Source organism: Mustela nivalis (assembly GCF_964662115.1).
Source record: "Mustela nivalis genome assembly, chromosome: 7".
NCBI classification, from domain to species: domain Eukaryota; kingdom Metazoa; phylum Chordata; class Mammalia; order Carnivora; family Mustelidae; genus Mustela; species Mustela nivalis.
In genome coordinates, this window is record NC_139026.1 from 18,332,082 (window position 1) to 18,357,305 (window position 25,224).

The 25,224-nt window shown below is 37.2% G+C and overlaps 1 long non-coding RNA gene and 1 pseudogene across 6 annotated transcripts in view; one reads left to right on the forward strand and one right to left on the reverse strand.

The window, feature by feature from the left end:
• LOC309868939 overlaps window positions 1–23,662 on the reverse strand; it is a 168,760-nt gene extending 145,098 nt beyond the window's left edge. For 4 of the 5 annotated variants that reach the window (XR_014313889.1, XR_014313890.1, XR_014313891.1 and 1 more), the window contains exons 1-2: window positions 23,618–23,662; window positions 22,501–22,555 (exon numbers count right to left, since the gene is read on the reverse strand). This is a non-coding gene — a long non-coding RNA (uncharacterized lncRNA). Of the gene's footprint in view, window positions 1–21,702; window positions 22,379–22,500; window positions 22,556–23,617 lie in introns of those variants that run through there. The other variant, XR_014313898.1, reaches the window with a different exon arrangement.
• LOC309870203 (large ribosomal subunit protein eL6 pseudogene) lies at window positions 977–7,777 on the forward strand (annotated as a pseudogene). The gene is made up of 2 exons: window positions 977–1,066; window positions 7,014–7,777. The product of its transcript is annotated as a large ribosomal subunit protein eL6 pseudogene (transcript).
• Window positions 23,663–25,224: the final 1,562 nt, after the last annotated feature.

Below are 25,224 nucleotides of genomic sequence, written 5' to 3' on the forward strand. Positions count from 1 at the left end.
CACCTTATCAGAAACCTCTCTAGGTCGCACTGTTTCAGTTACTCATTCCCCTAACATAGACTGACTACATAAAATATGCTTCAAGGAATTTACAGTCAGATGAGAAATAAAAACAAAACCCACTTGGCAAAACACTGTGATGAATGCTATAACAGAAGATTACTCAAAGTGCTATAGAAATACAGAGAATGGAGAAATTGGCTCTGCTGGGGGAGGTAAGATTTGTTCACATAGCAGATAATCACAGAGTTAGATCTTAAAGAAAGTACTTTTTAAAAAAAGAAAAAAATGCACTATATCAATGGTATAATAAGAAAAACATTTTCTGTGCTACAAGACATGCCTAAGGTTGGAAGAGCTCTGAATTCATAGACAGAAAGAGAGAGACTGAGGCAGAAAGTGATGGAGGGAGGGAGGAAGAGACAGAGATAGAGAAGGTAGTTCTACATAAAAATAAAACTAAAATTAGTGAATTTACAATTAAAGAGAGAAGATAGAAGTTAATGTTAATATTGATCCACCTCTTCTGAAACCTCACTAAAATAACTTAAAAGCTTAAGATAGGAAATCACAGGCATAAAGAAAGAGCAGAGGAGATGAAAGCCACACAAATTTGAAAACAAGAGAGCAAATGCACAAGTAGAACCAAGTAATGGCCCAGAGAAAGCTGAAAGCAAACTGACCATGAAGGAAACCCAGAACCAAATTGATTTGGGCTGCAGAATCCAAGACAGCCTCAATAATTGAAATACTCAGGAGATGAACCATGAGAGACTATGGACTCTGAAAAACAATCTGAGGGTTTTGAAGGGGCAGGGGGTGGGAGGTTGGGGGAGCCAGGTGGTGGGTATTATGGAGGGCACGTATTGCATGGAGCACTGGGTGTAGTGCATAAACAATGAATTCTTTTATGCTGAAAAGAAATTAAAAAAAAAAAAAGTCAGGTATCCCAGAGAGTGTATAGCTGGAGCCAAATATGGCTGAGCTGGATGAAAAGTCCAAAGAAGCAGCAGTAGGATTCCTGAACCTGAACATCTCATACTACCAGCTGATGAGCACTCTTCCTGTATTTTGGCAGAAGATTGAGGGTTTCTTCTCTTAAATACTAAACCAAGTGGATCCTAGAGTTAGGAACACATGGTTTATTGAGAATTGGAGTAAAGTGCATACTAACAGAAAAAAATGGGGAAATATTAGAAAGAATATACCAAGTGGTGATATTTAGGAGTGCCCACGTGTGTGTGTGTGTGTGTGTGTGTGTGTGTGTGTGTGTGTGTATGTTAGACACCATACAGTACATCATTAGTTTTTGATGTAGTGTTTCATGATTCAGTGTTTGTGGATAACACCCCGTGCTGCATGCAATACATGCCCTCCTTAACACCCATCACCAGGCTCACCTATCTCCCCACCGCCTCCCTTCTAAAACCTTCAGTTTGTTTCCCAGAGTCCATAGTCCCTCATGGTTTATCTCCCACTCCAATTTCTCCCCCTTCATTTTTCCCTTCTCCTAATGTCCAGGAGTGCCCACCTTTAACTTGCTTCCTAGAATACTGGTAGCCAGGTTTGCAATTCCCAGGCAATGGATTAAGGAACTTACTCTGGAGAAATTGACTCACTGAAAAAATATATAAATATGTATTTTATAAATGTGTGTGTGTGTGTGTGTGTGTGGCTTTCTCCCAAAGAAATGGCCCATTTCTATCACCCAACCATGTATCACATCATTTAAAATCTACACATACACAGATACAGAGCTCTTAAATTGCTCTTAAATATGATGTAACCACCAATATCAACAAACATTTGAGGAATGATTCTAACCCTAAAGAGAAAAAAGCAAACCAAAAGGCATTAGGAGAAATGTGGAGGAAAAGAGCTAATACTACAAGCAAAATAAAACCTCAAAAATGTAATTAGTGTCATCCATATGATAATATACTGTATCCATGAACAAACACAAGATGATGAAAAAAAAACTCTTAGAAATTAAAAATATGGTAGGATAAATGAAAATGGTAGGAGGGTTAGAAGAGAGACTTGAAGAAATCTCCTAGGAAGTAGAGAAAAAGATAAGGTTTGTTTGCAATGTTTTAATTTTAGTCTTTTTTTCTACTCAGGCAGATTTTTTAATGTAAAATGTCCTATTACATCTTGTTTGTACATCTTGTATATATATTAAGAGTTTGATATCTATACTTTTTATATATCATGAAGTTTGTTTCTGACAGAGTGATGAAAGTGGACATCATATTTCTGTTCTCAGCAAAGATTGCTTTTTTACTGTATTGTAATTATTTTCACACAAATGAAGAGTGTAAACAAAGTTTTGTATATTTTTGATTCCTAAATAATTCACAACCTTCATTATGTTTTTTTCCATTTTCAGTAGCAGCCTAAGATGACTTATACTAAATGAATAATTTTTCAGGAAGATATAAATTGATAAAACTTATTTAAGAATAAGTAAAATGAAAATCTTAACAGACCAATAGTCATAAAATAAATTGTAAAAACGAATATATGTCCAGTGATATGCTGAGCTCTTAAGAGCGGACCATAAGTATCTCTTCTATGTTCAGTGACATCACATTGGTAGCTTGAAATCTCCCATAACAGGAGTATATGTTTACATCACAGAAATTGGAAAATGCTACAAATCAGGGTTTTTTTCTTTCCAGAGATCCAGTTGTTGAACATTTAACAGAATATGCTTGGAATACCCCTCCATCTAAAGTAGTTCAGGTCCAAGTTAAGTTCTATCAAACACTCAAGTACTCTATATTCTTTACTATATATATTTACATTCCTTTCCACATAATCTTTATGTTTCTATTTTTACAAAGTCCCCATACTTTGTGTCCAATTCTACTCCAACCCTCCATTCTGATTTGAATTCACACCCATCACTTTCATCCCCACTACTCCAAAAGAACTTCTGTTGTGAAGGTTATTATGACTTTAGCATTTGATAAATCCAATGATCTGTTCATATTCTTCCCTTACTTGGCTAACCAGCACTGGTTGACACAGTTGAAGATTACCTCTTCTTTGAAACATATTCTTCACTTGGTTTCTAGTTCACAATACTCTATTATTTTTGCTCCTACCTATTTGATGTTTTTGAATTTGTTGTTTCTTCCTAATCTCCCTGATACCTTAAAGTTGTCCAAAGGCTCAGTACTTATATCTCCTCTCAATCTAAACTAACTCTTTAGGAGGACACATCCACTTCAAAACTTTATATACATTATATAAACTGATGAATACCCAATTTATGTCTCCAGCATAGACCTTATCCATGAATTTCAAATTCATGTATTCAACAGTTTACCATACTTTTTTATCTAGTTACCTAATAGACATCTCAAATTTGACATGTCTAGATATATAGTTTTTGCTATAATGAAATAATTGGTATTGTATTCATTCTCCCACAAGAAGTAACCCGAAAATTGAACAAAAATAATTACACAATATATATAAATATTAACTAATATAATGTTCTATGTCAATTATACCTCAGTAAAAAAATTTAACAAAAATAAATGAAGAAATTGCTCTAAGTATTGGACAAAAACAATGCAGGTGTTATTATCGAGAGGAAAAATAATGCATGAGATGAACTTCATATTCTTCTTGGCTTTCTGCCTGGAAGAATTTTAGAAATAGCAGCACAGACAGTGGATCACAAATAGAGAGCAGAAACCTTGCTGAGTAGAGAAAGCAAAGTGAAATTTGTGAGGAAATTTACCACAGCTGTATGGAATAATAGCCCCATATATCTATATAAAGATCCCCTTTAGTCTCTGGATAAATACTAAGTTATGCATGCACAGAGCAAGATTCCAAGAGGCTTATAGGGAACAACTATTCAAGGGCCATGAGATTAATGCAGATTCTGAGGCTCTTACAATATAGAGAGATGTTTATGTTTTGACAAGTCCAATGAAGAGATTTGGCTGAATACCCAAGCATTCAGTTAGTACTCTAAAAAGGACACTTCTAAAGACTTTCTCATTTCATTGTATGAGATTAACATAAACCTAATGCCAAAACTAGACAAGAATCTTGCAAAAACAAGATTATGGATCCTTATCCTTCATGAATAGTCTCAAAATTCTTTAACAATTATTAATATATCAAATGTAAATATACATAACAAATTATTGAGAGTTAGCTAAACTACTTCATGGTATTGCTGCCTCAGCATCAATTTTGTTTAGCAAACCAGGGTCTTAAACAGATACTAGTCCCCTCAATGCAAGCACATGTCCCAGATAATAGCTCACAGAGTCAGAAACAAATACAAGTTCCTCACATGAGTTCCCCAACAACCCTTGTGAGCAATGGTCTCCTCAGCCTCTCAGGGTCTTCCTTTCATTACCCTTTAGATAAGACCTCATGGAGTTTATCAAAACCCCATTCTTTTTTCATTTGAAATGAGCAATCCAGCTTTAGTCTGGGAACCCGAATGCACTCCCCCTATGGACCCTAATAAATGCATGTGCCCCAGGTCGCTCTGCTTACACCCTACCTTGATCTCCTTATGTGGTCCCTTGAGGCATACTGTATACTTGCTTCAGGACTTATGAGTCATAAGCTATTTCAGTTTCTCTTGTGGTCTCTTATAGAACCATGGCTCACCATCCAGCACCCTGTAATCTACTTACTAAATCTTAAATTAACAAAGTCATAACAAGGAAAATACCTCATGATCAAGTAGAGTTTATTCCAGAATGCAAAGCTGATTAAGCATTGAAAAATAAATCAATACAATTCTCTGCATTAACAGAATAAAATGATGAGTTTAATTTTAAAAAATCCTTCAATAAAAAGGCAGAAAAAGCATTTGACAAAATTAATACTTTTTCTTAATAAAAACCCTCAATAAAATAGTAATAGAAGGAAACCCCTTGTATTTTTTCTGTATATTTGCAATAGTCTTCCTACTTTAATATTTGTATCCCTAGAGTCTATTCTCAACAAAACAACAAAGTTATCTTGTTAATTAGATTAATTTCACTCTTTTATCCAAAACACACTATGGCTTCAAATTTTGCTTTTGCAGTTTGCTTGAGTTGGAAAGATATCAATTTAGTTATGTATATCATCATCTCTAAAGCAAGCATTAAAGAAATATGAAGAGTAATAGAAAACAAGCCAATAAGTTTAAATGAATTACCTAAAAAAGAAGAGAAGATAGGAAAAGGAAATAAAGGGACAAAACCAGAGGAGACAAGAAAAAAAAAAAGAAAGAAAGAAAACAAAAGTAAATTTTGTTACAAAATTTATATTACAAATTTATATTACAAAAGTAAAAGGTAGACTTAAAAGAAAAGTAAAAGATAGACTTAAATGCAACCATCAATAGTTACATTAAAGGGCGCCTGGGTGGCTCAGTGGGTTAAAACCTCTGCCTTCGGCTCAGGTCATGATCCCAGGGTTCTGGGATTGAGCCCCACATCAGGCTCTCTGCTTGGCAGGGAGCCTGCTTCCCCCCCCCCAACCCCCGCCTGCCTCTCTGCCTACTTGTGATCTCTCTCTCTGTCAAATAAATAAATAAAATATTTTTTAAAAGATAGTTACATTAATAGTAAATGATCCACATACCAATTTAAAGACAGTAATCATTAGATGAGAAAACAAAAATATTTTTCACAGATCCAACTACACATGGTCTACCAAAAAAATCCACTTTAACAGTAAAACAATAGATATGTTCCTATTATAATCAAAAACAAGTAAAGTATGCCTCCCAGTTCTATTACTAAAAAGAAGGAGAAAAACTAATATTGTTTATAGATGGCATCGTTGCCTATGCATAAAACTAAAAAAAATACTCTACAAAGCAACTACGATTTATAAAAAGGATTAGTAGAGTAGTATCACAAAATAAATAAATCTCAATATTTTTCTACTTTACAATAATGAATTAGAAAATAAATTACATTCTCAATAGCAAAACAATTATATCACCTAAGAGTTAAACTCAAGAGAAATGTGCAGAATCTCTGTGAAGAAAAACCACAATATTGTTATTGAAGGACATAAAGAAAATATGTTTAAATAGAGAACTATATCATGTTACCAGTAAAGAAGACTTAATACTATCAAGATGTCATTTTCTTCCCAAATAAATAAATAAACTCAGTGTAATCCCAATGGGTTTGATGATATATTTTTGGAAACTCAACAAAAGATTCCAAAGTTCATCTAGAAGAATAATACACAAAACTAGTAAGATTTTGAAAATTTTACTAATGATAGAATTTTTGACCTGCTAGAAAATAGAATATATTAGTATGTAAAAAGATAATTAAAATACAGTAGTATTTAGTTATGTAATTATGCCATAAAAACAAGCAAACAACAGAAAAAATTTGAGTTTAGAACTATTTCTCTATGAGCAGAATATGTAATTCTGTATGACTAATGTGTAAAGTGTAGTATTTCACATCAGGGAAAATAATCTGTAAATAGTGAAGGAGTGCATGACTAACCATTGTGAGGAAATAAGCCAGATTAATAATTTTTACTATATTTAAAACAAATTCCAGACTTATTAGAGATCTAAGATTTTTTTAAAAAGCTCTATAGCAGTAAAGGGGTATATTTATGAATATGTAATCTTAGTGTGGTCAGGAAAATGGCACCTACAGTATACAGGAAAATATGAAACTTTCTACAAAAATACATTTTATTTGGTAAAAAAAAATTACATTAAAAATAATACTAAAATAGGCAAATGACTAAGAAAAATATATGCAACACACTCTTAAGGGAAAGCTGAATAATCCATAGAAAGTTGACAAAGTCATCAGAAGAAAACAAAAATCACTAACAGACAGTAATGGAAAATTCTCAAAAAAAGATTAAAAAGCTCCTTCCACTCTTGCAAGATGGCAGGCGAAAAAACTTAGAAGCCGCATACTAAGAAGAAACCTGAAGCCCATAAGGCTAATGCTGGTGGCAAGGCTGAGAAGAGTAACCCTAAGGCTAAAACACCATAGAAGGGGAAGCTGCACTGCAGCCGAAACCCTGTCCTAGTCGAAGGAATTGGCAGATACTCCTGATGGCCTACGTATTCCAGAAAGTCCATGTACAAGAGGAAGTATCAGCGGCTAAATCCAGAGTTGAAAAGAAAAAGGAGAAGGTTCTTGCTACTGTCACAAAACCAGTTGCTGGAGACAAGAACGGTGGTACCCAAGTGGTTAAACTTCACAAAATGCCTAGGTATTATCCTACTGAAGATGCACCTCGAAAGATGTTGAGCCATAGCTAAAAAAAACCTTTCAGTCAACATGTGAGAAAGCAAGCTAGCATCACCCCTGGGACCATTTTGATCATCCTCATTGGGCACCACAGAGGCAAGAGGGTAGTTTTCCTGAAACAAATGAGTAGTGGCTTGCTACTTGTGACTGGACCTCTGTCCCTCAATCGAGTTCCTCTGCGTAGAACACACCAGAAATTTGTCATTGCCCCTTCTACCAAAATTGATACCAGCAGTGTGAAAATACCCAAACATTTCACTGTTACTTATTTCAAGAAGAAGAAGCTGAGTAAGCCCAGACACCAGGAGGATGAGATCTTCCACACCAAGAAAGAGAAACAAGAGATTACAGAGCAGTGCAAGGTTGATCAGAAAGCTGTGGACCCGCAAATTCTGCCAAAAATCAAGGCTGTTCCTCAGCTTCAGGACTACCTCTGCTCTATGTTTTCTCTAGCAAATGGAGTTTACCCTCACAATTGGATTTCTTACAAAGAACCTAATTAAATAACTGATCCATTTTTTAAAAAGGTTAAAAAGTATTTGACACCTAGTAATTAAAAGTACAACTTAAGAGGTTTATCAGAGTATCTAATAGACAAAGCTCTATCTATGTAAGTAAGAATAGGAGAATAGAAACTCTCATATGTTATTGGAGGAATACAGTTTGTATAAATATTTTTTAAAAGATTTTATTTATTTGAGAGACAGAAATCACAAGTAGGCAGAGAGGCAGGCAGAGAGAGGAGGAAGCAGGTCCCCCACTGAGCAGGGAGCCTGATGCGGGACTCGATCCCAACACCCTGAGATCATGACCTGAGCTGAAGGCAGAGGTTTTAACCTACTGAGCCACCCAGGCACCCCTAAGATTTTTTTTTAAGTAATCTCTACACCCAACGTGGGGTTCAAACTTACAACCCAGAGATCAAAAGTTGCATGCTCTACTGACTGGCACCGCTGTGTAACTTTTGAAAAGCTTATTGGAGTTCTTGAATTTTCATTAATATACCACTTAAAATAATCCTAAAAAAAAAATAGTGGATTTCACTATATTTATTATTCACAGTACTTGCTTATAAAATTCCAGACAAAATATGCCTACCCAGTTTTCTCAAAGAAATAAAATCACAGTAGCAATGAAAAGAGAGAAAAGTGATCTCTAATAAAGTAAGGAGACACCTGTAACCCTGAACTATAATACTTGAGGAAGGGCTGCGAGATGCAGGGAAATACTCAAAAAGACATCTGTGACTAAAGATCTCAAACAAATCAGGCAGAGCACAGTACAGTTATCCAAGTAGATGGCAAAACCACAATTCTTGACTGAAACAATGGGAACAGGATGCCTGGGGCTTTAAAGGGAGCTTCACTGAACCCCACAGAATCCTACAGGAGAACATAGGCAGTAACCACTTCAATATCAGCCACAGCAACTTCTTTCAAGACATATCTCCAAAGACAAAGGAAGGAAACAAAAACTAAAATGAACTTTTAGGACTTCATCAAGATCAAAAGCTTCTGCACAGCAAAGGAAACAGTCAAGAAAACAAAGAGTCGGGCGCCTGGGTGGCTCAGTGGGTTAAGCCGCTGCCTTTGGCTCAGGTCATGATCTCAGGGTCCTGGGGTCGAGTCCCATGTCGGGCTCTCTGCTCAGCAGGGAGCCTGCTTCCCTCTCTCTCTCTGCCTGCCTATCCATCTACTTGTGATTTCTCTCTGTCTAATAAATACATAAAATAAAAAATAAAAAATAAAAAAATGAAAATAAAGAGGCAACCCATGGAATGGAAGAAGATATTTGCAAATGACAGTACAGACAAAAGGTTGATATCCAGGATCTATAAAGAACTTCTCAAACTCAACACACACAAAACAGATAATAATATAAAAAAAAAGGCAGAAAATATGAACAGACAGTTCTCCAATGAAGCACATACAAATGGCTATCAGACACATGAAAAAATGTTCATCGTCACTAGCCATCTGGGAGATTCAAATTAAAACCACATTGAGATACCACCTTACACCAGTTAGAACGGCCAAATCAGCAAGACAGGAAACAACATGCGTTGGAGAGGATGTGGAGAAAGGGGAACCCTCTTGCACTGTTGGTGGGAATGCAAGTTGGTGCAGCCACTTTGAGAACAGTGTGGAGATTCCTTAAGAAATTAAAAAAAGAGCTTCCCTATGACTCTGCAATTGCACTACTGGGTATTTACCCCAAAGATATAGATGTAGTGAAAAGAAGGGCCATCTGTACCCCAATGTTTATAGCAGCAATGACCACGGTCGCCAAACTGTGGAAAGAACCAAGATGCCCTTCAACAGACAAATGGATAAGGAAGATGTGGTCCATATACACTATGGAGTATTATGCCTCCATCAGAAAGGATGAATACCCAACTTTTGTAGCAACATGGACGGGACTGGAAGAGATTATGCTGAGTGAAATAAGTCAAGCAGAGAGAATCAAGTATCATATGGTTTCATTTATTTGTGGAGCATAACAAATACATGGAGGACATAGGGAGATGGAAAGAAGGGAGTTGAGGGAAATTGGAAGGGGAGGTGAATCATGAGAGACTATGGACTCTGAAAAGCAATCTGAGGGTTTTGAAGGGGCGGGGAGTGGGAGGGAACGTATTGCATGGAGCACTAGGTGTGGTGCAAAAACAATGAATTGTGTTAGGCTGAAAAGAAAAAAAAAGAATAGTCAGAGGAGGTGGGACTAAACAAGGCAACACACATTTCTTTAGAGAAGCCGTGTGTCATTGTAGAAGATAAAGGAGATGGATCTTTAATTATAAGCAGTCCAGAAACTGCTGATATCTTTAAACTAGGGAGAAATGAAGGTTGAAAGATTTCACACACACACACACACACACACACACACACACACACCACTTAGTCATAATGAGCTTTGCTGTGAACCAAAGAAAGTTATTCCTTGCCTGGAACACTACTCTAGTCTCTCCCCTGAAGGAACCTCTCACAAGTAACTGGAAGAATTCACCTCATTCACAAAAGTAATAAGCAAAAAAGACCCAGCCAAGTATCTATGCAAAGTTACTTTCAGGAAAAAGAAGAAAAATGTGGGAAAAACAAGTGGCAGGTGATGAATACCCACCAGAAAAATATGGCCACTGCGCAGATAAAAATCATGACCAAATATATGGTCATGAATAAAGTCACCTAATGAATCAAAGACCTCAAAGCAGAGAACTGGAGGAGATGAAACATGAGCTGGCAGACTTAAGAAATAAATAGAAGAAAAAAATAAATCCATCCAAGAAATCAAGTCCATATTGAGCAGCACAAACAGCCATCACTGAAATTACACCAAGGAATAGAAGAACAGGATTGAGAAAAGCAAGCAAAATATTAGATACAAACTATAGACTAAATCAATAACAAAACAACACAAAACAAAGAAAAAATAATTTAAAGATATAATTTTTAAAAAAACTGGGACTTAAACCTGTAAGTTAAAATAGCAGTTCATACAGAAATCACAGGAAAAACAACAAAACTAAATTAATGCAAAGAGATCAGAAAACTAAAACATACCCAAGCAATAGCACTGAATTATAAAGATGAAAAACAACAATAACAACAACAAAGAATTTTGGGCATCAGGCAAAATGAGTAAGTTATCTACGAGTTTGAAGTAGACTTCCTGCTTCTTCTAAACTTCCTCTTATTTTTGGCTACCCAGGTAGACAATACACTTTCCAGTTGTCTTTGAAATTACTTAGGGTAGACACATAACTGTGTTCTGGACAACTGGATATGTGCTATAGTGAAGTGTGCGATTTAAAGACAGCTGCTTTCCCTGAATTCTGCCTCTTTTTCTCTACTTCAAGCCAGAATGTAGATGTACGGGTCCCACCTCCAATCTTGGGGGTGAGAACAATGCCTTAGGGGGATGGTGGAGCAATAAGACAGAAATTGCTCCCTGGAAGATTTTATGCAGCATTTGTTCTGATAACCTAGACCAGCCAAACTGACGTGTGAAAAAAGATATAAAGTTCAATATATTTTAAATCATTGTATCGGTATCACATTCTTTCCTATACCAAATATGAAGGGAAAGAAATTAGACTGGCCTCATATTTCACAACAATATTCAGTGCTTTAAGACAGATATGGTACTTACTGTCTTGGTTGGTTTCAGGCTGCTATAGCAGAATTGCATACACTGGATGGATAACAAACAACAGGAATTTATTTCTCATAGTTGTAGTTCTGGAGACTGGGAGGTCTAAGATCAAGGTGCCAGCAGAGAGCCTGTTTCCAGGTTCACAGACAACCATTTTCTCACTGTGTCTTAATATGGCAGAAGAGGTGAAGGAGTTCCCTGGGATCTCTTTAACTCGGGCAGTAACCCCATTTATGAAATCTCCACCCTCATGATATAACCACTCCCCAGATCCCCACTTTCAAATACAATCACATTGGGGATTAGGTTTCAACATATTAATTTTGGAGGGATACAAACAAGAGCTAATCAAAAAGCTATTACAAACAATAATTTAATTTAACAAAATACCTAGGTTCAAAATTAATATAAAAATAATTCCACCTACAACTTTGATATACATGCTTCTATCAAACCAAACCTCACACACACACACAAACACACATGAAAGTTTGGATAAAATAAAATAATGGGTTTGAAAGCATCAGAAACTCTCCAGGCAGCAGAACTTGAGAGGTAAAGCTCTCCAAGAGTCAAGAAGTACTGAGATAAGTTTAAGATTGTATTCTGCTCTTCTGAATGCACTTGCTGATTTGCAAGGGTCTAGCATCTGAGAATTCAGATTGGTTAGAGGATTGGTTTTCTCTAAGGCCCCTCTGTTTGGCTTGTAGATGTCCCTCTTCTCCCCATGTCTTTTTTTTTTTAATATTTTATTTATTTTTTGACAGAGAGAGAGAGAGACAGCAAGAGAGGGAACACAAACAGCGGGAGTGGAAAAGCAGGCTTCCCATGAGCAGGAAGTCTGATGCGGGGCTTGATCCCAGGACCCCAGGATCATGACCTGAGCTGAAGGCAGTTGCTTAATGACTGAGCCACCCAGGAACCCCTCCCTGTGTCTTCACATGGTCTGCGTTCTATGCATGTCTGTGCCCTAGTCTCCTCTTTTTAAAGTACACCTGTCACATTGGATTAGGGCCCACCACAATGACCTCGTTTTAATTTAATTACCTCTTTCAAGATCTCATCTACAAACACAGTCACATTCTGAGGTACTGCCAATTAGAACATATGAATTTGGGAAAGACACAATTTAGCAAATAAAAGATACTAAGAAATAGAACAAAACTTGGGTAGCTTGCTGATGCTATACCTCAAGGAAGGCCTATCAAGGAGGTGAAATTTTAGTAAACATGACAAGCATTTAGTTAGGGCTCCCAAAAGATTTCTTCCTACAGTCAGACTGGAAGTGGATTAGCCTTCATGTATACTGGAATCCATCTTCAAACCAGCTCCATCCCAGACTATACCGAGGTGAACTGCCTGTCAGAAGCAGCTGCAAATCTTCTCTGAAGAAAAGGACAGCATTTAGACTCTCAAATTATCTTGAAAAATTTTAATATTTGCCATTTGATCAAAAATTACAAAGTATAAGAGGAATAGAAACAAACAGCTGAAAACCAAGAAGAAAAGATTCAGTTGCTGTTCAAATACTGGAGATCCAGAGTTCTGGTCTAGATGTACTATGCCAGTTTTCAAAAGGGCTTCAAAAATAACCAATAGTTTTGGAAGTAAACTAACCACTTCTTTTTTTTTTTTTTTTTAAGATTTTACTTATTTGACAGAGATCACAAGTAGGCAGAGAGGCATGCAGGGGGTGGGGGGTGGGGGGGGAGCAGGATCCCTGCCGAGCAGAGAGCCTGATGCAGGGCTCAATCCCAGAACCCTGGGATCATGACCTGAGCCAAAGGCAGAAGCTTAACACACTGAGCCACCCAGGCACCCCAAACTAACCACTTCTTGAAACAAAACCTAACCATTATTAAAGGAAGACAATAAAATAAATACACTCAACAATGTAAAACACATGATGAATGGTATATAATATAAAATTACTCAACATGCCATAAAGCAGAAAACTGTGTCCCATAAAAGAAAAAGTACTGAAAAATACACAATCAAAAATGACAGTGATGATGAAACCAGAAAACAAGAGTGTTAAGACAGCCACTACAACTATGTTTAAGTATTTAAAGCAAAATACACATACAGTAAGAAAGAAATTCTATGAGGTTTTGAGGTCTAGAGATAATGCCAAAGATAGGAACAAAGTTATCATAAATAAATTGCTAAAAATTAGTGATAAAGAAAATATTTCAAAAGCAACCAGATAAAAAAAATGATGAACAGAAGAACAAAAATGAAATTAACTAAAGACTTCTTATTATAAACTATGGAAACTAGAAGAAGAGGGTGAAACAACATCTTTAAACTACTAAAAAAAAACAAAGCAAAACAAAACAACTTGTCAAGTTAGAATTCTTCATTTAATAAAGAATCCTCCAAAATAAAGATGAAATAAACATATATTTTTAAAGACATCTTCAAGGGGTGCCTGGGTGGCTCAGTGGGTTGAGCCTCTACCTTTGGCTCAGGTTATGGTCTCAGGGTCCTGGGATTGAGCCCCGCATCGGGCTTTCTGCTCAGCAAGGAGCCTGCTTCACCCCTCTTTCTGCCTGCCTCTCTGCCTGCTTGTGATCTCTGTCTGTCAAATAAATTAAAAAAGTATTTTTTTAAAAACAGACATCTTAAAAATGTTGAGAGAATTTATCACTAGGCTGTTTCTATTGAGAAGAAAAATAATACCAGATGGCAAGTTGGATCTACACAAAAGAACAAAAATTACAAAAATGGTAAAGATGTGGAAAATTGTAAAACTTTACCATCAACAGATGAATGGATCAAGAAGATGTGGTATATATACACAATGGAATACTATGCAGCCATCAAAAGAAATGAAATCTTGCCATTTGCGACAACATGGATGGAACTAGAGCGTATCATGCTTAGCGAAATAAGTCAAGCAGAGAAAGACAACTATCATATGATCTCCCTGATATGAGGAAGTGGTGATGCAACATGGGGGCTTAAGTGGGTACGAGAAGAATAAATGAAACAAGATGGGATTGGGAGGGAGACAAACCATAAGTGACTCTTAATCTCACAAAACAAACTGAGGGTTGCTGGGGGGAGGGGGTTTAGGAGAAGGGGGTGGGATTATGGACATTGGGGAGGGTATGTGCTTTGGTGAGTGCTGTGAAGTGTGTAGACCTGGTGATTCACAGACCTGTACCCCTGGGGATAAAAATATATGATTATAAAAAATTAAAAAATTAAAAATAAAAAAACTTTACCTCATTTTTAAAATTCTTTAAAAGATACATGTCCATTTAAGTCAAAACTATAATAATGTATTGTGGAATGTATATCCTATATGTAAAACCATATAAGGGTATCTGGGTGGCTCAGTCAGTTAAGCATCTGAGTTTGGCTTAGATCATGATCTCAGGGTCCTGGGATTGAGCCCCTCATGGTTGGGCCCTGCACTCAGCAGGGAGTCTGCTTGAGATTCTCTCTATCCTTCTTCCCTTTGCCCTGCCCCTCTCCTCCTACCCCCGCTCTCTCACGTACATGCTCGCTCTCTCTCTCTCTAAGTAAATAAATAAATAAATATTTTTAAAAATCAAAGATAAAGAAGAGGTATTTAAGGAAGTAAGACCTCTGAAAAGGTGAAAAGTGTAGGATAGAACACACGGACAAAGGACAGAATTGAACAAGAGGTGGGATACTGAAACAAAAACGAAACTAGAACAAATGGGTGCAAATGAAAAGAATGTTGTAGGTTGTCTACGTGCCTGAGCTTTCATCTCAGTCATGATCTCAGGGTCCTGGGATCAAGTCCCGCATCAGACTCTGGTCAGTGGGGAGCCTGCTTCCCCCTCTCTCTGTCTGCCTTTCTGCCTACTTGTGATTTCTGTCTGTCAAATAAATAAATAAATAAATAAATAAAAAATTTGAAAAATAAATAATAAATAAAATATAAAATAAATAAAAAATTAAAAAAAATTTTTTTAAATTTAAAAAAGGAAAAATGAATGTTGTAGAAGCTAAAGGTAAAAGTTATGGAATTACTGGATCATTTTTTTTTTTTGCATAGCAGAATTTTTGAAAAACCAAAGTTATACTTTTCAAAGAGTCTTAAGCTATTATGGCCTATGTGTGAATGGAAGAGAGAGAACTCCTGGAGGATTCCCTAGTAGTGTTGAGAACACAGTTAAATTAAACACCATAAAGCTGAAGGGACTCTGTGGTTTCCTCCACAAGTACTTAATGTGCTACAGGTGAGAGGAGGACAGGAATGACTGGCTATAGTTTGGTACTAGTTTGGTGCTGGCCTTCTTTCGGATCAGCACAACAAAAAACAAGAAGTAATACTATTGAGGATAAGAGAGAGAGAGACAAAATGAAGAAGAGGATTGCAGGGTACAGGATAAATACAGAAAAAAAGTGGGGGAAGCCAAAAGTGAACTAATATATTGGGAGAAATTGGAAAGGGACTGAGAGAACTGATATAGTCAAAAAAGCATTGAGAGTTGGAGACACAGAGAATACAACCTCCCCTAATATCTGCAGGGAATTGGCAAGCATACAAATGGACCTACTTATAAATTTAAGGGTAATATGAATTGCCCAATGTTACAAGTGTTCTTTGGCCTCCATGGGCAACCATCATGAACACTGTGCTAATTCGGGAGTATCTCCAGAATCATGAATTGGAATGTGAAGAAAAGGTGGGATTGGCTTAGGACCCTCTCTTTGCATGGTGATGAAGTGTGTAAGAGGCTAAAACTACTTGCTAACATTTGGTAGAACTGTTGCTTGTGATAGTCTGGAAGACAGATCATACATTAAATGAACTTACAGCCCTAGGAAAAAAAGACTGGAAAATGGAAAGAGAGTAGCAAGACTTAGTTGCTTTAGGTATGTTTGCCAAGTGTTATAGGTTAGATTGTGTAACCCCCTTCCATAACCAAAAAAGATTTTTTTGATTTCTCACCCAAATACTTCAGAATGTGACTTTATATTGAAGATACAGATAATCAAGTTAAAATGAGGCCATTAGGGTGAACTCTGTCCAATGTAATTGCACCAAAATTAAAAAGGGAAATTTGGCACAGAGGCACACACACATGGAAACACCCATATTGAAGGTGAAGATGGAGATTGGGTGATGCATCCATAAGCCAAGGACACCAAAGATTGACAGCTATCCACCAGAAGCTAGGAAAAAGGCTTGGAATATTGTCCCTCACAGCCCTCAGAAGGGACCAAAGCTGCTGACACTTTGAACTTGGACTTCTGGCCTCTGGATCTGGGAGACAATATACTTTTGTTTATTTAAGTCACTCAACTTATAATACTTTGTTATTACAAGGATCAAATCAAGGGTATGGCCATCACATTCATAATTAAATTTTCTGAATAGGTTAAGATGTCCCAAAGCAAAGTTTTAATACCAATATATCTTTCTGTTTTATGAAATGGCTTACAAAAAATTAATTTAGAGCTTGGTTCTCCATCACCTGAAAAATGTAGAGACAGCTCAAAGAATGCTCAGCTTTCCTCATACCCACAACTTAGATTTGAAGGACAGGCATCCAAGTCATCACAAATGGGTAATTCAGTGAATGATAGCAAAAAGAAAGGTTGGTATTTTTATATACAGTATAAGTTTCAAATGAGGTATTTATCTAAGGAAACAAAATGATTACAAGATAATTTCTGTGAGACAGTCTCTCTGTTTTGTTCTCAATTGTATTCTCAGCACCTAACCCAGAGGACCTAGACTAGAAGCTGCTCAACAAATATTTGCTGATAACAAAAATAAATGATGAATGGGCGCCTGGGTGGCTCAGTGGGTTAAAGCCACTGCCTTCGGCTCAGGTCATGGTCTCAGGGTCCTGGGACCGAGTCCCACATCGGGCTCTCTGCTCAGCAGGGAGCCTGCTTCCTCCTCTCTCTCTCTCTCTCTCTCTCTCTCTGCCTGCCTGCCTCTCCATCTACTTGTGATCTCTCTCTGTCAAATAAATAAATAAAATCTTTAAAAAAAAAAAGAATAAATGATGAAAGAGGAACCAGAAGAAGTTGGGCTTTTCTCTGCTTGTTCATCCTGGTCCCACGATGCTGAAAGAAGTGGAAAATGAGGAAACCCCCTTAAGCAGTATTCCCAAAGGGAACTGAATTTCACTGAGGGTAAGAAGATAAAGGGAGATTTTGAGAAATTTGTATAAGACTGTATAGGGGTTCTTTGGCCCAGTCACCTACAGGCAGACTTGCCATTGATTTATCACTATCTCCCTAGCTTACTTCTCCCAGAACTAGTACTGTAATCCCAATTTTTATTTTTCAGTAGATGATGGTATTTCTCTTTTTTTACCAAGAGTATTGATACCATTCAACATAAGCATTCTCATCAAATCCAGTCATTTTAGTCTCTAAGTTGTGAAGAATATTGAGACTTTCTAGTATCCATATCACAGATGAAGACATAGCCTCACCTTTAAGGCTACATATCTGGGCTTCTACCTGTTTGCCAAGAGGACATTTTTGTATATGTATATGTATTATCATGGATAATACATATATATTTAGTATATGTTCTAGCTGAATTGGAAGTCAATGTCTTAACCCTTCACCTTGCTCCCCCATCCCCATCATCTGCTTCTTCAGACCAAGAACTCTTTCTGAAAACCTTGACATAAATACTTCCAAGTGTAGAAAACCCCCCAATTTTTGACTCTGGCTACTAGATTAAAAGCATCAATTCTGGTGATGTGTCTTAAGGAGGGCAGAGATTGCATGGAACACTGGGTGTTATATACAAACAATGAATCATGAACACTACATCAAAAACTAATGACATAAAAAAAAACTAATGATGTACTGTATGGTAACTAATATTACACAATAAAAATAAAGAGATAAAGTTTAAAAAAAATAAAAAAGCTTCAAGTGTCCATGGGCACTACCATTATGTAATGCATAGGAAAGGTAACAAAGGCATTAGAACTTAGTTAAAATCATTCCACAATCCAGGCCCATTATAGAACTATACCTCTAAGTTCCTACTCTTTCACCTGTTATTTGCAAACATCCTTGTTCACATTCACTTTTTTGATGTGCACCTTTCTTATGAGGTCTCTAATAACATTCTAGTTCTTCTAAGGCCATGAGAATATTTCAGAAATAGTATTTTCTATAATGTGTTCCTGCTCATACATTCACCCAGATGACCCCTGTTCACATCTATCCCATGATAGTTAGGTGAAATGGGTTTGTGCTTCTACTTCTAGTTCAAAGAAATCCAAAGTCATCTCCAAGATTTCTACAAATTCCCAAGACTTATGTTTTTATGATTTCTTCTGCTCAGTTCTACATTATATTAATCCAGAATTAAATCCAGCTTCATTCAATAGAAAGGCCTCTATTCACATAAAACATAGATTTTTCTGAATATGTAGGAAACACAAGGAAGGACCACAGCCTACACCACAGAGCAAATACCTTAGAACTCCTTATTATCAACCATCCCTCTTCTCCAGAGTCTTTTCTGGCCATCTCACCACCAGGGATTGTTCTGTTCCCCCTCAACATACTCAGCACCTAACTCCATGCATTTCCATAAACTCCCCAGAAACCCAGACCCCAGAGGTTTCACTGTCTACCTCCAATGTGTTTTTCCAGACAATTACTGTTTCTTCCTTAAGAGGAATTCTGATGCAAATCATTATGGTTAGGATCCATGTTGGTTTCTGGAAATTGTTTATTAATTGTAGTCTGTTTTCCTTTGTTTTTTGAATGAGGAAACTAAGGCTCAGGGATCTTAAGTGCCTTGCTTATTTTAGCTCTAAGAATAGTGTTTACACAGACTATCTGATGCAGAATCACTGGGTGGTTGGATTTCTTTTTTTTTTCTTTTTTTTGAATGCTGAATTTGGGACTCCACCTTTGATCACTGAACAAGACTCCCAAATAATTTTTAGGCACACAAAATCACTATAAGTTAAGGACTGGAGGGACAGGAGATACTTAATGTTGTTATAAATTTAATATAAATCTAAGCTTAAGAATGACAGTGTGGATTCATTTAGCACCCAAAAAGATTTTAGACAACTTTGACACAGGACAAAGTAAATACTAGTGTCATTTTGGTGGAAAGAAGACCAGACTAGCAGTCAAGGCTAATTGTGTGACCTTGAGCAAGTTACTTAACATCTCTGGATCTCAGGTTCCTGGGGGAAAATACTGCTTTCCCTACTTAACTCCAAGGACTAGGAGAAGGATAAAATGAGATCACGTTTGTGAAAACACTTGTGGGAGGAGGGGAAAATAAATAGCTCTCTACAACTGCTAGGTATTATTTCAAAGTCCTACTTGGGCCTGGAAAATATCAATCTTCTGCATGTTACCAGTATGCTAGTAAGGAAGCCTGTGGAGTTTTTCAAGAAGCTAGTAGGATCCAAGTTAGGCAGCTCATTGCTCAGGCTGAGTAGCCAGAGAGGGGAATTCTTGATTCAGAGCAGCATCTGTTAGTGATTACGGTTTCAGAGGCATGTGTCTGAACTGAAGGCAATGCTACAGAATTGGTCATAGCAGCAGTCCCAACGGTAAAACAGATTCCATCTTTAAAGTGGATATGAAAGGTAAACATGAAAGCATTATGCTACAATCACCTGGAGTAAAACAGTGCTTGTTTAACATTCCCCACAACCTGCTCACAAACACACACAAAGGAAAACAACGAGAGACAAAGGGTTATGTGAAAGAAAGAGAGCCTGAGGAAACAATTACGACCATCAAACTCAGAAGAGCTCACTTGCACTCTGCTAATTGCTCAATATATTTGTGGAGTGGACCTCTTTGGCATCCATTCCCTGACATGTTCTTCCTTCAAAACTCAAGTTTGTTCAATTTGGATCCTTGGCAGAAAAAAAATCCCTCATCCAAAAATCGCTATGAATTCTGTCAGAGATCTGACTATAGTTAAAGAAAGTAAATTTATTATAACTCAGAAGATATGATGGACTTGGAACAAAGACCAAAGTCCTGGGCCCAGAGGGGAAAACAGTAATCCTAGGATTTCCAGGTGGGCCAGGTGAGTGAGAAGTTCTGAACATGACCGGGGTGGAAGAAGGGTAGAGGCAGAATGAGACTCCAGAGATTTTGTTAGAGTGTTTTTGTGAAAGTGTGCATTTTCTATCTATAAAAGGGAATGTATGTGTATGCTCAAGTTGAACTTAGCCTAGAGAAGAGTACCTTTCAAAATTTAAAGAAAAAATCAAGACTAGAAGTATAAGGTAGGTCATAATTTACTGGTAAATTTACTGGTTGAGTGTACCTAAGTCAAAAACACGATGTCCCGCACCAGGGGAGAATCCTGGTTTTAATGAAGAATACCTAGAAGATACTTGGAAAATCAGCAACTCGAATAGGTTGGCTGGTTTAAGTTCCATCTTTCCAGAAGCACTTGAAGAGAAAGCAGGGAGAGCTATGCCTATGCCCAAAGCAAGGGACCAGTAGGAGAAAAGAGAGGCAAAAGCTGACTCCATGTACACGTATCCAAGGATAATCTTAGCACAAGAAAGTTCCTCTAGTAAAGCAGAGCACTGGGCCTGTGGGCCACATTCACTGAGGCCAGAGGAGGAACAAAGGAGATGAACTATATTCATCTCTATTTGGTTAGAAGTTTGCTTGCCTGTTTGTTTGTTATCCATATGGAAATGAATGGTCACCTCATAAACTAAGTCTAGCCACAAATCCCTTAAATCCATCTTATAGAAACTACTTTTCAGGGCATGAAACAGACTAAGAAGAAAATAAAATCTTTCAGTAGAAAGGTCATTAAACTAAGAGTGAAGAGGCTTGGGTTCTTGTCTGTTTTTTTCAATTACTGGCTGAGGTGGCATTTCAAGACCTCTCTATGTAATCTACTGGAAGCCTGCAGTGAGGGACAGCGCAGGGTGGGGAGATGTGGAAAGATGATCTTCAGGGTCCCTTCCAGTGAAAACAGTCTATGATTCCAGTTAGCATATAATATAATTGAGGAAGCCTGAAAGGTTATATATCAAAACATGACTAGAAGATACCTCAGGGGAATGGGATTAGCACAGGAGTAGAGAGACAAAAGAAAATAATTGAAGAACACTTTCAGTGAGGAAAAAATGCAAAGGCAGGAGGGATTTGTAAGTGAAATATTAAACAAGAAAAGTTTCAGTTAGCATATAAAATAATAGAGAAAGTCTGGAAAGCCATATATCAAAACATTACTAGTAGTCAGAGTCTGAGCACGAAGCAGAAAGAGACTTGGGAGAGCCAACAGTGTGAATATTTTATTTGCCCTCTCTCTCTCTCTCCTGCCCTTGTTGGAAAATCCATCGTAGAGCCACTAGATACCACTCAGTTCCTTCTAATTGCTCTTTAACCTTTGGACCCAAGCCTCCATGCCCAGTGACAGGAGGAAGGACATATAGTTGGTGTTACCTGGGAAAGTGCTCTGCAGCCTCCTGTACAATATACCATCTGATTTTCTGGCACAGTTTGAAGAAAGCTGAGCTTGTCTTTCATCCTGTACTGATACTGCTATTTTCCCCAAAGGTTTTAACTTCATTACTGTAGCTTCTTATGTCATCCTAGTTCCTTTCTTTGTCCCCATAAGCTTCAGGGTCTACAAGTCTATCACATAAGCTATATAGAAGCCAAAAGAAGGGCATGCAATCAAACTGTTTTCAGAAGTTTTCCATGGTTATAAGTGACCCTGTCAACAGGGTCCCAAACTCATCATGTGTCTGTTTCTGGTAGAGGATCTGGTTGTCTTCATGTAGCTGATGATTTTTATTGGTGCAGTTCATTGGAACTGCCCTGCTGATCTTCACCAAATTATAAATTTGCAGGGTTCCAATGAAATGTATGAACCCCAGATTGATTACTCTGTTGAGTCATCAAGATCTAACCAAGTCAGCTGTTGAAGGACCCAAGCAAAACTCTCTGGTATTCCAAAGAGAGAAGCAGAATAAGTCCTTGGAAAAAAAAAAAATTAAAGTGTTGCTAAATCACCACCAAGGACTTTTAACATTATCCTTATACTATGAAGGATATGGCCAGTGTCTAATTCCAAACTTACAATATGACATTTTCTTACCTTAGTACCAAGCTTCAGAATGTGTTAGATTGAAAAGCAATGGATAGCATCAAAGCTAAAAGATAAGAAAAGAATCAAGTGAGTAAGATAGCCAAAACCTCTAAAGGTGGTGGACCTTCTCCTGTGGCTTGAAAAGGCAAAGGATAAAGATAAACAGGAAAATGAAAAAACACACCTCCCCAGTTCTTCTAATACCCAACTTTTGGTTTTCAACCAGTTTCCCACCTTAGTTTTTCCCTTATTCAAGGAATTATGATTACAAAAAAAATTATTGGGTGGTAGGGTAAAATAATGGCTATATAGTTGACTTTTCTATAATCCTTGTTGTTTTGTTTTGTTTATTTATTTTTTGGGTTTTTTTTAACTTGTTTATTTATTAGGAGGAGTGTGTGGTGGTGAGGGCCAGAGGGTGAGAGAGAGAGAGTCACAAGCAGACTCCATGCTGAGCATGGAGCCCGATTCAGGGCTCAATCCCATGACCATGAGATCATGATCTGTGCTGAAACCAAGAGTCCGTGCTCAACCCACTGAGCCACCCAGGCACCCCTGTAATCCTTGTTTTTATTTTCCTTTGATCTCATATTCCTATTCCATGAAATGAGCAGTTTACTTCTATTATCATCTCGCTTGTCAAAGTAACTTTCAATTCTATTAACTTATAGGTGATCCTCAAATCTATAAATCATAAAATACCATCTGATAAATAAGACTAAATACAGAAAGTTGGCTCGCTGAGGTGATTACTACCCCTTTTGCCATTTCCCCTTAAGAATGAAAAGCTCCACCTTGGGAAGGTGGTTCTGTCTTATTTTCTCTGGATATGAGTTCTGAACTTGAGTATGAGAAAGGTGTTTCTCACCTTTTTCCCTACCTACCTCAAACTTAACAGACAAGGCTGTGATTTTCTTATGAAATTAAATGTTTGTAACTTCTATTAAAATAGTGTTAGTAATTGCCCTTGGGTAAATGGACATGCAGACAGGTCACTGAAATTTACTTGTGTAGATATATATTAGTAAGTAATTATAGTAGGATGATTCCTAATTTGGAAAAAGGCCTAAATATGATTAATAGATAAGAATTTCTGGATGTTATTTCCCTAATAAAGGAAACGTACCTGGAAAGTGAGATTCATGTTCTACATTCTACTACATTTTAAAACTACTTAGAAGTTGGTTTAAATGCTGTCCCTGTGAACTGCAAGGGAAATATTTGGCCCAATTATTACCTCATAGTTACCTCACATGACAGAGTCAATTGACAGAGTCAATGCCTCAGTTAGTCCACACTGGAAATGAGCAATTTTCCCAATAAACAAGTCTCTGATGTTTTTCTGAAATGAAATAAAGTTTTAAATGAGGCATAAGAGGATCATCATATCTAAGAGGCTATGAATAAGATACCATGAAAAGATGTAGGAAAAATGGTGGAGTAGGTAGTGTAAGTAATAAAATAAGCAAATATCTTATTCATAGCCTCTTAGATATGATTATCCTCTTATGCCTCATTTAAAACTTCATTACCTTGGAAGCCCAAAGTGTGAGAATAAATAAAAAAGACAAGGTGAGCTTTCTAGGCCACACCAAAGCTAATTCTGTGTCTAATGTATCATATGTGGTTGATTAAAAGGAGAAATAATTTTAAAATATTAATCCCTAAGCTTATCAAGTCCAGAATAATAATTAAATAAACCTCTGATAACACTAAAAGGAGGAATATGATGAAGCCCGTGTAGCTGAGCGCTGTCCTTATCTAACTCTGTTTTCCTTTTCACAGGGTCACAGAACGCACAGAGGCAGAAACTAATAGCCTTCTTCTGGAGCCTAATTATTTGTTCTCAGAAACTCAAACCACTTCACTATACCCAAGAAGGCCAGAAAGTTTGCAGGTAGAGCTGAGCCAGAGAGTCTGGTTTAGTTACATGAGCCAAAACATGAGTCGACCCATTTGAGCTGACTAGACACAAGCAAAGGAAAATACAAAACTTCATATACGTGTGTGTGTACGTGTTGGTCTGTGCCGTGTTTGAGCAAATGGTCACTGGGGCTGACAGGGAGTAATAACAGAGTATTTTCACTGGCTTGTCTTTTCTTTGGCTCATCTTTACTACTGGAGGCAGGGCAGCAGTGCTAAATCTTGGCTTACTTTAATTTGCCTACTTCATTTCTTGACAAGCAAGAATAGAAAGTGCAGTGGTGTTTGTTATTTCTGCAACTGATAAAACTCTTCAAGAGTTTCCCCACCCCCATTAAAGCATCCTTCTTCTAAATGCAAATATGCTTCCAAGATTTTGTGTAGTGTTGAGGTAAGAGAGAAAGTTGTTCATTTATTCAAAAAATATTTGACCTTCCATTTACATGAAACTGTGCTAGGCACTGTAAAAAATAAAATACACAAATAAAGCAAGTATAATACACAAAGTTTTAGAACTAACTGTAGGGTAAGAAAATGTTAGTAACACAGAGCTCCTTTTCAAAAAGCATGATACAAATCTCTTTCAATATAGATTGACCTAGATACAAGGATATCTAAGTATAGGCATAGATACAGATAAACAGATACAAAGACAGCTATAAAGAACTAACTCTCCCTGCTGTGTAAGGATCTTCTTTCTCCATCCCAATTTAGAACCTTCTACCCATGCAGGTCTGGCCCTAGACAAAATAGTGAAGTGGGTGGCCTTCACCTTCAGGCTTCCCAACAATCTCATAGGTTTTCTGTTCT